The following is a 13,394-nucleotide window of genomic DNA, read 5'->3' as shown; positions in this document are numbered from 1 at the left end:
TTTTATTGGGAACTTTCAAAGTGGAATTTGGTTGAATTTGTGTAGTTCTGATATGGGATCCTTTCTCTCTGCAGGGCTATCTACCACTGGAGATAGTGAATGCTACATACTTTTGATTTTTATTACTATTTTGTGTGTTAATTGTATAATACATTTTAGATGTTTATTAATAGTTATCGAAAAGTTATCAACGATTTATCCCCTCATAAGGATTTTGCACAATACTACTAAACTATTTTCATGCTAAAATGCCGCGAACTTAAGTAACTTATCAATGGCGTTGCTCATAAGAATTAATAATAGAGAGTCATTTGAGGGGAATAGAGAAGTTTTAAGCCCCAAAAAATAGACAACTCAAACAACCTGTCATCTGATCGCATTTACCCATCTATACAGGAAAGTATGATCGGGTTAACCCCTGAATTCTCGAAAACTAATCCGGATCACGTTCATTGTTGTTCGGAAACTGATCGAGTAAATCGGATCGTAGTCATATGTGACATCCTTTCTACCAAGATTGACCGGTGGGTAAATGCAATCAGCTGACGGTATTTTTCATTTGTCTATGGTTTTTTGTACTTTTGAACTTATATATTCCCATTAAAATGGTTGTCTACTACTGATTCTCATCAATCCTGATGAGCAGAATCTATTATACAACTAAATGAATATCATGGAAAAATTAACCCACAAAATGCGATAGAAATCAAAAGTTCTTGTAGATTATGTTTTTAATTCGAAATTTCTACCGAGAATTGAACGCAATGTTCAGGAACACTGATCTAAATCTCGTTCTGGGTTAAGATCTGCAATCAGCTTTCAAGTGATCTACCTGAACGCGGGTTATAGATTCCGAAAAGACCTTACGCCTTAATGAACTCGAACAGTTTCTGAACAACAATGATCGTGTCCGTGTTAGTTTTCGAACATTAAGATCATGATCAGGTTAACCCGATCAAAGTTTCCGAAAAGTCTACCTTTATTGAATATTATAATTGCATAATGAGTATACGAAGTATTGATATTATAAGATATTCACTTACGGTCTAATGATCGGAAATAAAAGAATTTCAGGCTATGTTGATCATAAAATTGTACAACTTGCACAATCTATATTTTTATTTCGAATATATATATATATATATATATATATATATATATATATATATATATATATATATATATATATATACTGTGCTTTTCAGATAAAAGTATCCACCTTTAATAACTTTTGTAATACTGGTATTTAGAAAAAATCCAAAAACAAAGAGCGGGGAATGTTTCGTTTAAAAATTGTCGGACAGGCATAGCATAGTGTGGGGGAGCTCCGTCTTGTTGAAATACCAGTAAATCTTCGGAAAGGTTATCATAATTTTCTATTATTGTTGTAATACGTGGGTCAACCCCTTCCCTGAGTAACTCAAGATATGATTCACCATTTAAATTTCCGTTGATGAAGAAAGGTCCGACAATGTGGTCACCTAGGATACCACACCAAACGTTTAACTTTTGGGGATGTTGTGTATGGAATTCACGCATAATATGTGGATCACTTTCAGCCCAATATCTACAATTATGCCTACTTACTAAGCCATTTAATGACCATGAGCATTCATCAGAAAAGCAAATATTGTTTAACAATTGTGGATTGCTATTGATAATTTGCGTCATTGATTCGCAAAACTCTAGACGACGATCAAAATCATCTTCATTCAACTCGTGCACCAACTTAACTTTGTATGGGTGGTACTTGAATTTATGTAGAACTCGGAAAACTGTAGAAGATGAAACACCGATCGCTCTACTTATTGTTGACAACGATTGGGGTTGTTGAGCCTCTAAGCTGACTTGCCCTAAAATTGCCACTTGGATTGCTTCGTTATTTACGAGTCCCTCTCGCTTATGCACTTTATTGCAAACAGACCCTGTTGTGGTAAATTTCTCCATCAGTTGAATTACATACTTATGAGTTGCGTGTCTTCCGTCATGTAATTCGTTAAATATTCTAGCAGCAGCTCTTGCACAATTATTATTTTGGTAGTATAAACCTACAATTTCAATTCTTTCTTGCAAAGAGTAAACCATTTCAGAGAAACAAAATAAATAATGTATCAAATTACACTATCAATAATGACTACAAATTCTAGTTGACAATGTCAAACTTTAATAAGAAGTAGAGTTTTTTGTTGTTTGGATTTTTTAAGTAGAATAAATAGCACAGTTAAAAAGATTAAAGAGTTTGAACTGTTGTACAACCCATTTTAGTACAGGCAAATAAGGTGAAAGTAAATAATAAGTAAAATTTGTACTCTTAAAAGAAAAATTGTTTATCTCATAAACTAACCACTTTAACCTACAAGTATTATACATTTTTGAAATCAGCTCAAAGAGGAGTATCCACATTTTATATAAAAAATGTGAAAAGTAATTTAAAAAAATAAAGGGGATGCTGCTAGGGGTGAGGGGGTGGCTTTTCCAGTAAGTTTAAATAGGCCATAATGCTTGCCCCTTCCAACATGAATTGACGTGTTTTTGGATTTTTTCTAAATACCAGTATTACAAAAGTTATTAAAGGTGGATACTTTTATTTGAAAAGCACTGTATATATATTACATATTATATATATTATATAATTAGTTTTTGATAGTTTTTTTTTAAAAAGAAAAATTTTGATGTTTCGACTTTTCTTCGAGTTTTTATCAAAATATGATATTGACACTGATAATTTGCTTATTTATATTGATCTATAGATCACCTTCATCCTGAATATCAAAATAAGGATAAAATCAACTTAGAACTCATTAGAAAAATTATTTTTTCCTTGGTCTCAACATCTCAAATATATAGCAGTAATCAGTTAAATTAATTGTAGTTATATTAGAATTTACAAAATAGATCTATAAATTTTACTTAAATTATTTAGATCTTTTTTATTATTTATAGCTTTTTCGTTCTTATGAATGTGAACCATTTCTAAAAATTCACTTTTTCGTGTATTAGATTCCGTTTCAAGAATTTTTGAATCTTTATAATTGAATTTATGTTTTTTTGATATTTCATGGTTCGTTAATGCAGTTTTATTTTTTTTATCGTATTGATGACCTCTTAATCTATTTTCTAAATACTGAGAGGTTTGCCCTATGTAGACAGCGTCACAATTAGTACAAGGCACTTCATATATAATATTACTTCTTTTGTTTTTTGGTGTTTAGGATTTTAATTTAGTGAAATATTTGGTTAATGTATTATATCCTTTATGACTTATACTGATATCATATATTATATTGAAATAATTCGATAATTGTTGGGAAAGTCCTTGTACATATGGTAAGGAAAAATGTTTTATGTTTTGATGTTTCGTTTCTGTTTTGTTTTTAAATTGATTGTGGTATCTGTTTATCCTTTTCTTGAATATGTTATTCTTAATTTTTTTCCGGATAAAAGAAAATAATTATCCGTCTAAATATTTCACTAAATTGAAATCTAAAACACCAAAAACCAAAAGAAGTAATATTATATATCAAGTGCTTTGAACTAATTGTATCTCAGTATTTAGAAAATAGACTAAGAGATCATCAATACGATAAAAAAAATAATACTGCGTTAACAAATAATGAAATATCAAAAAAAACATAATTTCAATTGTAAAGATTAAAAATTTTTTGAAACGGAATGTTTATTAAATAATTTTTAAGTCTGTATATAGACTTAAAGAAAAGTCAAAACGTCAATTTTTATCTATCTTTTAAAAATTTTTTGAAAACTAATTTTGAAATAGTAGGGACCTAAAATCAAGAACATTTTACTTGAACGGGAGTTTGTTAGTCAGTTTCTATCTTATAAACTATAAAGAAGACAGTATGGAATATGTCCTTCATCTGTATATTAACTATTCTTACATCTAACAAACTGTTTACACTAATATTGGGGTTATATCTAACGGAGTACAGTCAATACACGACCGGACCGGACATGAACAGATCTCTTGAAAATAAAGAGAGATGTTCACGAAGTGGTCTTCTGTAATGGAGAATTGCACAATCTTGTTGATAATTTCGGCAAATAATAAGGTCGTGAGTAAGTAAGCAAAGTCAGTAAGTGACCGTTCCTCGGTAGAAGGTATTGGAAAATTAGTTAATTATACGATTTGTCAACTTAAAGACTGCATTTAGTTTATTGTTTGTTTATTAAAAGTAGAGTTCTATTGATCGATTGACTGTCGTTACATATTCTTCTTTCTATAATTTCACTGACTGAGGTAGACCCCTCCAATATCTAAGGAGGGAGAATAAAACCTCATTTGTTTTATATTTGTATGTTTTATATTTGTATCTAGATTACAGATGGGATTATTCAATAAATGACATAGAAAAGGTGAAAGCACAGGAATCAAGATAGTTGGCATACGTGGCATACTTCAATTCGTCCAAAAAAATTATATGTTAATGCCTTTATGCCTTCACGCGAAATTTTGTCGCATGCTCTTCATATGATTATATAGAACATATAAATTCATTACACCAAACATTTAGTTAACAACAAACAGAATACATTACTGGAATTGAATAAGATCTGAGAAATTCGATTTCCTTGAAAAACCGAAAGTACGTTATAATCTTATGTAAAGATGAACAAAATTTTGACTCTAATAGGAAGTGCGAGGGTGATTTGATCAAGGCATTTTTTATGTATTTGGAGCCACATTAGGTCTATATAGCGGACGAGGCAATAAATCAGAACGCAGCTCGGCTAATTTGCCTACAATAATAGTACATGAATTCACTCTTTGAATGTTTAATTCTAGCGAACTTTTGATAAGTTATCTACAAGCGGGGTACCCAGCTTGTAGATATTCATCAACATCCGTGTTCATGTGTTCAATAAAATACTTTTTTTGGTATCTTGTCCATATTTACTCAACAACCTCTGAAAAGTCTCCCGTTTTACTGTCCTTGTATATGCTCTGAGATTCATTGAAAGCCATCGTAGAATCACACCATTCTGATTTACAATTAAAAAAAGATACTTTTGGTTCCGGCGTCATTGTGTTTTTTCAGTACAAGGTTTTCGTTTTGCGTTAAATTGAAGAGTATAAATAAATAGTTCTTCATTTGCTCTCGACTTGATTATGTGCATTTTATTCCTTTTTGTATTTAAAAAACTGGAAGGAAATGTCAATATGCGCAGAAAACAATATAGTTCATAAGAATAAAGATTATTCATTTTTCAGAGTCAAAAGGTTGCGGAAAGAATTATAATGCGCTGCAATGAAAATATACTCGCAGCGGATACCTTCCGATGGTGTTTTATCAATAAATGTAGTTTAATACGCAAAAATTGTTTTGTTATATTCTCAAAAATATATACTGGGTGTTCTAAGTAAATGTATGAAGGCAAAATACGTTATTCATTTGACAAGATAAATGGAAAATTTTATGCCATTGAAGTATATCCCCACATATTATTTTATAACTGTATATGTATATTCTTTTAAATTTGCGTATCATTATATTCAGAATACATCGATATCATATATTTGATATTGTATCTATAAATAAAAATAAGAACAAAAACATTTTACGGAATATTAATATCGACTAAAATTCGGATGTAATTCAAAAAACGAAGAAAAAACTTATAGCATAAATACAAAATTATACCTTTAAAATGCGTTAAAAGCGTTCTGGTGTATACTACTTAAATTACAAGAGGGTAAACCCTATTACACTTGAGTCGTTGGAGTAGTGTCTGCCTATGGATATTGAACTTTCGTAAGTTGCAATATTCGGGAAAGTCGTACCTTAGTAGCTGATTCCACAGGCTTGCCTTTCTCTTTAGAAAGGAATCCTGATAAATTGACGTTATGGGTTGTCTGCAGCCGAATTCGGTGTTCATTAGCCACGTCTGCCTGTCTAGTAGGTCTAGGAAATACTGCTCTAGCTGGACAGCTGCAAAGAGCGTCTGCCGTGGTAGTATCGCTAAAACAGATTCAGGTATGCATATGAACCCGAAAGCAATAATCGACTTTCAAACGAGTCAAATAGCCAACCACAGTTGTTCGCACATAAAGCACTTCGAAGCAAATGGTCGCCTGTTTTTTCGGAATAACTGGACATATCGCCACCGTTCTATTAGAGCAACGTATAACGGTCAATTCTGAATGTTACACCAACATTTGATTTAGAGAAGTTTTAGAAAAACTCAGGGAAACCAATCGCAGAAGACGAATCATTGATCATCACCATAATGCGAGCTCTCACACATCAGTTCAAACATGTTTCTTTTTAAACAGTCAAAACATCGAATTGATGGGCCGTCCGTCGTACAGTCCTTGTTTGACACTCAATGATTTCTTTTTATTTCAAGGGATCCAAAATAAACCGAGGTCAACGTCTTTTTACATCTGAAGAAATAGTTGATACGTTCAAATCACATATTTTGGAGGTACCTCCATCGGAATGGAAAAAATGTTTCTACAATTGGTTCAAACGCATGGAAAAGTGTATCTTGATAGAAAATATTTGGAAAACAATAAAGCCATATCTGGTAAATAAGGGGGATGTTCCAGTAATTCAAACCCTAAATCACGAATTTTTTGCATGGCAACATGAGATTTGTGTGCAGGGGCGTTGTCCTGCAAAAACAAAACACCTTTGGATAGCTTTCCGCGTCTTTATCCAAAAAATCAATCATGATTACTCCATGGCAATCCCAAAAAACTGAATCAAGAACTTTTTCATCAGATTTTTAGGCACGAAACTTCTTAGGTCTTGGAGAACCAGAGAGTCGCCATTCCATCGATTGTTGCTTAGTTTCTGGATCGTAGAAATGTATCCAAGTCTCATCTAGTAACCATTCTGTTTAAGAAGTCTACATCGTTTTCAAATCGAGCACAGATCGAATGCGATGCTTCTACTCATGCACACTTTTGGTCAACATTCAAACATTTGCGGATCCATTTTACAGCAATTTTTCTCATGTTGAAATTGACATGAACTATAGATGAACGCGTTCGTATGAAATATTCAGTGCTTCAGATATCCGTTTTAGCCCAATTCAACGCTCTGATAAAATCATGTCATGAACTGCATAGATATTTTTGGGGACTGACACAGAAACTGGCCTCCCCGATCGGACATCATTTTCAATGGAAAATTTACCTCTTTTGAAGCTTGCAGTCCAATTTTTCACGGTCGCATACGAAGGACAGTGATAACCAAGGGTATTAAGCATATCTTCGTAAATCTGCTTACCTCTTAACTCTTTTAAATACAGGTACTTGATGATAGCTCGATACTCCAATTTTTCGATTTTTACCATTTCGGCGGACATCTTTTTTCTTTTAATTTATTGCGTAACTCTAGTTTACTTTTTTGATGTGAAACTTCACACTGTCTCTTCTAATGAGTATTGTTTGTTGCTATGGTAACGCAATATTTTGTTTATACATGGAACTGGTCTAGGTTAACTAGATATCAATACGTCCTCATATTTATTAGAATAAAGGAAACACTTTATCATAGCGGAAAGAGACGATTTCAGTTTATGTCCGATGTACTGTTATTTCAGAATTAAAATGAAAGATTAGTTTTTATTATCCAAATATATAGCGAATATTGTTTACAAATATATCATTTCTTGAAAAAAGCTGTAGACAGACATTAACTTTTTTTCAATGGAAAATACTTCTCACCAGTTAAAGGTTATAATGTTATAATGTTATAAGGTTGGCAAAAGACGAACTTACCCCCTATCAAGCCATTCACTTATAACCCTATTCCTTGAAGGCAGCATCTTTAGGTTACATATCAACGCCAAAATGAGGAAGAACGTAAATGGGATCATATTTATTTAATAACGATGTTGTCGGAATAGTAAGTAGGAAGAAATGTTAAAGATGATAAGTACCTTATAAAATTCCAACAAGAAGGGCTGGAGTGTTCTGTACTTACCTGGTATTTTTATATTCCTTCCCACTACGCTAGCTATAAAAACGTGACCCTTGACATTCATCAAAACATTTATAATTTTAGGAACAAATCAAGTTATGTGTGACACACATGCCGTGAAGTGAGTAACGTTATGCAGACATCCGTAAGTGGAAATAGAAATTGGTTCTGGATTTTATGCATCTAAATGTTATTGATTTTAGGTCTCTTCTGTTTTAAAATTAGTTTTTTTTGATAATGTTTAAAAGAAAGATAAATTTTAATGTTTCGAATTTTCTTTTGATAAAAACTTAAAGAAAAGTCGGAACGTCAAAATTTATTTTTCTTTTAAAAATTATAAAAAAAAACTAATTTTAAAACAGAAGAGACCTAAAATCAAGAACATTTATATACACTAAATAATGTAATGATTAAATACATTTAAGTGAGAAGCAACATCCAAGTTAAATATTGCTATCGGAATAAACGATTATATATGATAATTATACGGAGGTCATTATTACCATCCTTGAGATTCTCGTTATTCTATTTTGAAAAACAATACGATTCTTGGTAACTTGAATAGAACATTCCAAGATATATCATCAGTCCAGAATAAAGTTCAAATTTAAGAATAAAGTTCATCCAAACATTAGTAATATACAATTATTTCAATAAACTATTGTTACTTTTTTTAGAAATACATTAATTTGATTGTTAAATAATTTCTCAGAAATGTGCTAACAAGACATGCTTATATGTATAAAAAATTGTTATTTTTTATTTTTTATTACTTAAGATGTATCTTATTAATTTAAAATGTAGACTCATAGATTAAGATATAAGGTGTTTTCAAGTGCACTGCGACCTGAAAGATCTATTGTGTACCCCCAAGGTACATTCTCGATTGTCAAGACTGCATACCTCTATAGGCTCCCATTCGAATATTGAACTGTGGTTTTATATTAGTTTCTGTTTGGGAAACAGAATGTTTCTGGTGCGATGAAGGGAATATCTTCTTTTTCGACAGATTATTTGTTTTTTCCTATCCTTGTATATCTCTGGCACCCTGATTAGAAGAACATATTTGTCTATGTCCATATTGAGTGTGCATACCTTCCAATTTGTACAATTTAAAGGGCTTCTTATTAATTCGGAGTATTTGGTTATTGATCTCCTATATACACCTATCCGAGCTCCTATTGCGGTTTTAGAGACATTTTTATACTATGTTATGATGATTTCCAATGTGGAGTGTGTTGACTTCCCAATTCGTTTTGTCACTAAAAATCATCTATTGGGAGTTTTAAGAGGGACATTTTGCCCAAGAGTGTCTTCCATTCTTTCGAATTTGTAATTCTTGTTTTCTAAATCAGATACACAACAGTCTCTGCACCTTGCTCAGGTGTTGCCTCGTCGTGTCGTGGTATTCTTTATAAATAACTGAGAAAGCTATAGAAAGTTAAAAACTCCTTTAACCATATAATTTTCAATATACATCTTCAAAAGATTTGAAACCAACTTCCACTATTTTAGTCTAAAATAAAATCCAGTAATTTCCATGTTAGAGAATTACAATAAAACCTTGAGAGCTCAGCAAGAGAGCTGTAACCGTTATTTATAGTTTATTTGTATGAAAATAAACGTAAGTACTATAAACTTGATCCAATAATTTGAAATTTAAATAACAGGTTGTAATTGTTTCAATATACATCTTCAAAAGATTTGAAACCAACTTCCACTATTTTAGTCTAAAATAAAATCCAGTAATTTCCATGTTAGAGAATTACAATAAAACCTTGAGAGCTCAGCAAGAGAGCTGTAACCGTTATTTATAGTTTATTTGTATGAAAATAAACGTAAGTACTATAAACTTGATCCAATAATTTGAAATTTAAATAACAGGTTGTAATTGCAAACGTTCATTATAACACGTACGAAAAGGTTAAAACATATTCTTTGTATTCAAAAACATCTGACGTACATATATAATTTGGATTAGGTTGAACTGCATTAAAAAATATACAAACTTGACATACTATATTAAAAAATATATAAAGTAGACACTTTTTTAATCAGTTACTATAAATATTTTACGCAACATATGAATTTCGATATAATCAATTTAACCGAGGATATGTCGGCTAAATTTTTATTTCTTATGGTTGCATTTTAGATTTTGGATCATACATATTTATAATAATGATAATAAGAGGTGGGTGATGTATAAAGAATAACCCGGAATATCAATATTTTTTGTTAGCTTTATTAACACTCATTGTATAATTACTGTACCAGATGTGCGATGTTCGTAAACATTTACTGTATTGCTAAAAGTTGAAACATAGTATTTCAAATATACACATTAAAATAATCCGGTTTACTATTTCATTCTATTGTTCATGTTGGTTGGCAGTTTGTTTTTTGTGGGTAAATCGTGAATCTGAAGACACCATTTTGATTTAAATCTTTAAATGTTAAAACCCCTCAAATCATATTGAGATTGAAAACTCCCATTTAAAATGGATGTATATTGTGTCCCTGATATTTTATTTTGATTAATTAAACTGACTTTATCCTTTACAATTAATTATTAAAATGAGCAATATAATTTCCGCGAGAACATTTATATTTTTGCACAAATACCTACTTTTGAAGCTTAATATTAAGTCTTTTGAATTTGACAGTCAATACATGTCATATGTTAAGGACTCATTTTTCTTAGATACCCTTATTTTGACTACGAAAACGAAACGAAGCGGGGTGATAATTGTTTTAGATTTGACCAGTACATGCACACTTATAACATGATCTTTTAGTTTGGATTGTAGATTAATTACTTGAATAGTGACTCCGCCTGTACCAAGAGCAGTACTCTGTTTAATAATATAATAAATTCTGTATTAATGTAAAAGATCAATTTAATAAAATTTAGACAATTGACGTTTTGATGGAAAGAATGTACGCTAGACTTAGGATCGAGAATTACGAAGAGGTGGAACAATAATGAAAAGTTCGATACTACACCACTTAAATTTACTACATATACCTGAGAACCAAACAAAATAATATACACAAAATAATTTACAAAATGAAAAAATAAACTAAGGCGTGCGAGCCGAATCTCTGAAAGCTACGTATCTCCCTTAAGATCTAGACATTTCAGATGATCGCTTCGTGTCTCGAGAATGAACTTCTCTTTAAAACATCTCTCCTGGGTTCGTGTAATATGTTGGTTTTTCCCAGAACATGTACAAGGCATATCAGAGAGTATTAAGAGTATGGACTTGTAAAATTAAAAAAAAAATCTTTTTATTATTAAATAATAATAAAAATAATTAAATTAAATAAATAGTACCTAATTTCCAAGAATAATAGTATTTATTTCGAATAGATAGGATTGATATTAACAAACTTACGAAGTTTAAAAGTCTGGATATATTTTCCAAATAGGTACTACGTCATCAGAGCCGATTGTATAGGAGAACTATTCGTGTGCTTTTTGACAAATGCTACTCGCTAAAGTGCTATTTTGACGACAAAGAGTTGAATTGTTGATAAAAATTGAGCAGGGGTTCTTCAGACAACTTGCTCCAGATAGATTCCTTTGCAAATTTATTTAATGGCTTTTAACTAACTAAAAGTTTTTATGAAAAAAAGATAAAAAAAAAATGTTTCTCAATAATTTGAAAATTTAAACCCGACATTGTTTTCAGACCCATTGGATGCTATTAGGATATTAAGGTTATAAAATAAAAGAGACTTAGAAGTCCCAAAAGAAAGTAACTTGGAGTTACCAAAAGAAATTATCTTGGAATCCCCTTGGTTAGGTAAAGGTCAGTCGGGGGTAGAAGGATTTCTTTATCGAGAAAGTGGTTTGGGGAAATGTGTTCCTGTATTTCCAAAAGCGGGGTCACATTTTTTAGTTTTTAGTTTCTTCTGGAAATATTGAATAGATCGTACTTTTAGTTTAGCTAAAATACCGTAAATTTGGTATTGAAAGTTATGGATAGGTAATCGTGATTATTAGGTTTTATATTTACAAATGAAATACACAGTGGTTAACATTCATATATTAAGTCTTTATTTAAAAGACTACATTTTCGAGAAGCGTCCTCACGCTTGAAAGAGTCGGTTTGTACTTACTAAAAACTAATAATAAAATATTTACACAATGAGGTCTAAGCCTCTCCTTAAGAATCGTAAAATTACAGATGTTTTACTAAAATATATGCATTACTCCGAAAAGTAAAAGATTCCTTTGTGTGACCCATGTGTCCGGGGTCATAAAACAGAGGTAGGACTTACTTTTCCTTTTCTAAAATATATTTCAACTAAATGTTAAGTTTCCTTAAACATAAAATCTAAGCATAATGTTAAAATACTAAAATAAAAAAAAATAATTTGTAAAATAGGATTCAATTTTGCTCAGAGAAATTCAACACGCCCCCTCAAAAATGAATCCCTTACATAAAAACAAACTTGTAAAAATACAGTCTACATAATAATATTTTACAACTAAAATCCTAAGTATTAAGTACTCCATACATTTCTTACAATATTATCTTTACTTGAATAAAAACCGTAATGACCCTTCTCTCAACGTAGTCTATCAACTTATATGACTCTACCTGGTCCAACATTTGTTGCTTAAGGGTTTAAGGGAAAACCCAATATCTTATGGGAAAACCTTACCAGACCAATTTACAATAGTGTTACAAAAAAAATTCTTAAAAACCATTTCAAGTCCATTTTTGTTCTGAACTCCATAAATTTTGCCCCTGTCAGTGATTTAGTCAATACATCGGCTATCTGCTGATCTGTAGGCATATAAATTAATTTGATTAGTCCCTTTTCTACTTTATCACGAGAATAGTGATATTTTATATCGATATGTTTCGATCTTTTGTGACTTGATGGATTATTTGCAATACTTATGCATCCATTGTTATCTTCATATATTATTATAGGACCTGATATAATTATTTTTATACTCTCTGCTAGTGATCGCAACCACAGAGCTTCTCGTCTAGCCTCATACAAAGCCATATATTCAGCTTCCGGAGTAGAGCCTGCCATGGAAGTCTGCCGCTTCGTAGCCCAACAGATAGTACAATTTTAATATAATTTAAAAAGATAACCCGTCGCACTTTTTCTATCATTAATATCACCCGCCCAATCAGCATCAGCATATCCACTTATTATATTTTTATAATGATTCTAGTATATACTAATTTTAAATCGATTGTGCCCTTTAAATATCTTAAGATTCTTTTTAAATATTGCCATAATTTAATATTATTTTTGTTCATATATCTACTAACAATATTGACTGAAAAACTCAGATCTGGATCACAATCTTGCATCTTGAATTTTTCTAGAACTAATTTTACATACGCACTTTGATCTAATGTTATGACTGACTCTGTTCTGGAAACTCTTATACCTAGAAATAATCTTATTTCT

General features: G+C 31.1%; 1 protein-coding gene across 4 annotated transcripts in view; it reads left to right on the top strand.

Annotated features, from left to right (window-relative positions):
* The window catches only part of LOC130442532 (protein draper), an 83,910-nt gene that overhangs the window by 26,748 nt on the left and 43,768 nt on the right, over window positions 1-13,394 (top strand). The gene's annotated exons all lie outside the window — the stretch shown is intronic.

Source organism: Diorhabda sublineata, chromosome 4, assembly GCF_026230105.1.
Source record: "Diorhabda sublineata isolate icDioSubl1.1 chromosome 4, icDioSubl1.1, whole genome shotgun sequence".
In the NCBI taxonomy this organism is placed as follows: Eukaryota; Metazoa; Arthropoda; class Insecta; order Coleoptera; family Chrysomelidae; genus Diorhabda; species Diorhabda sublineata.
The sequence above is the reverse complement of the archived record's forward strand: the minus strand, read 5'-3'. Positions and strand labels throughout refer to the sequence as shown.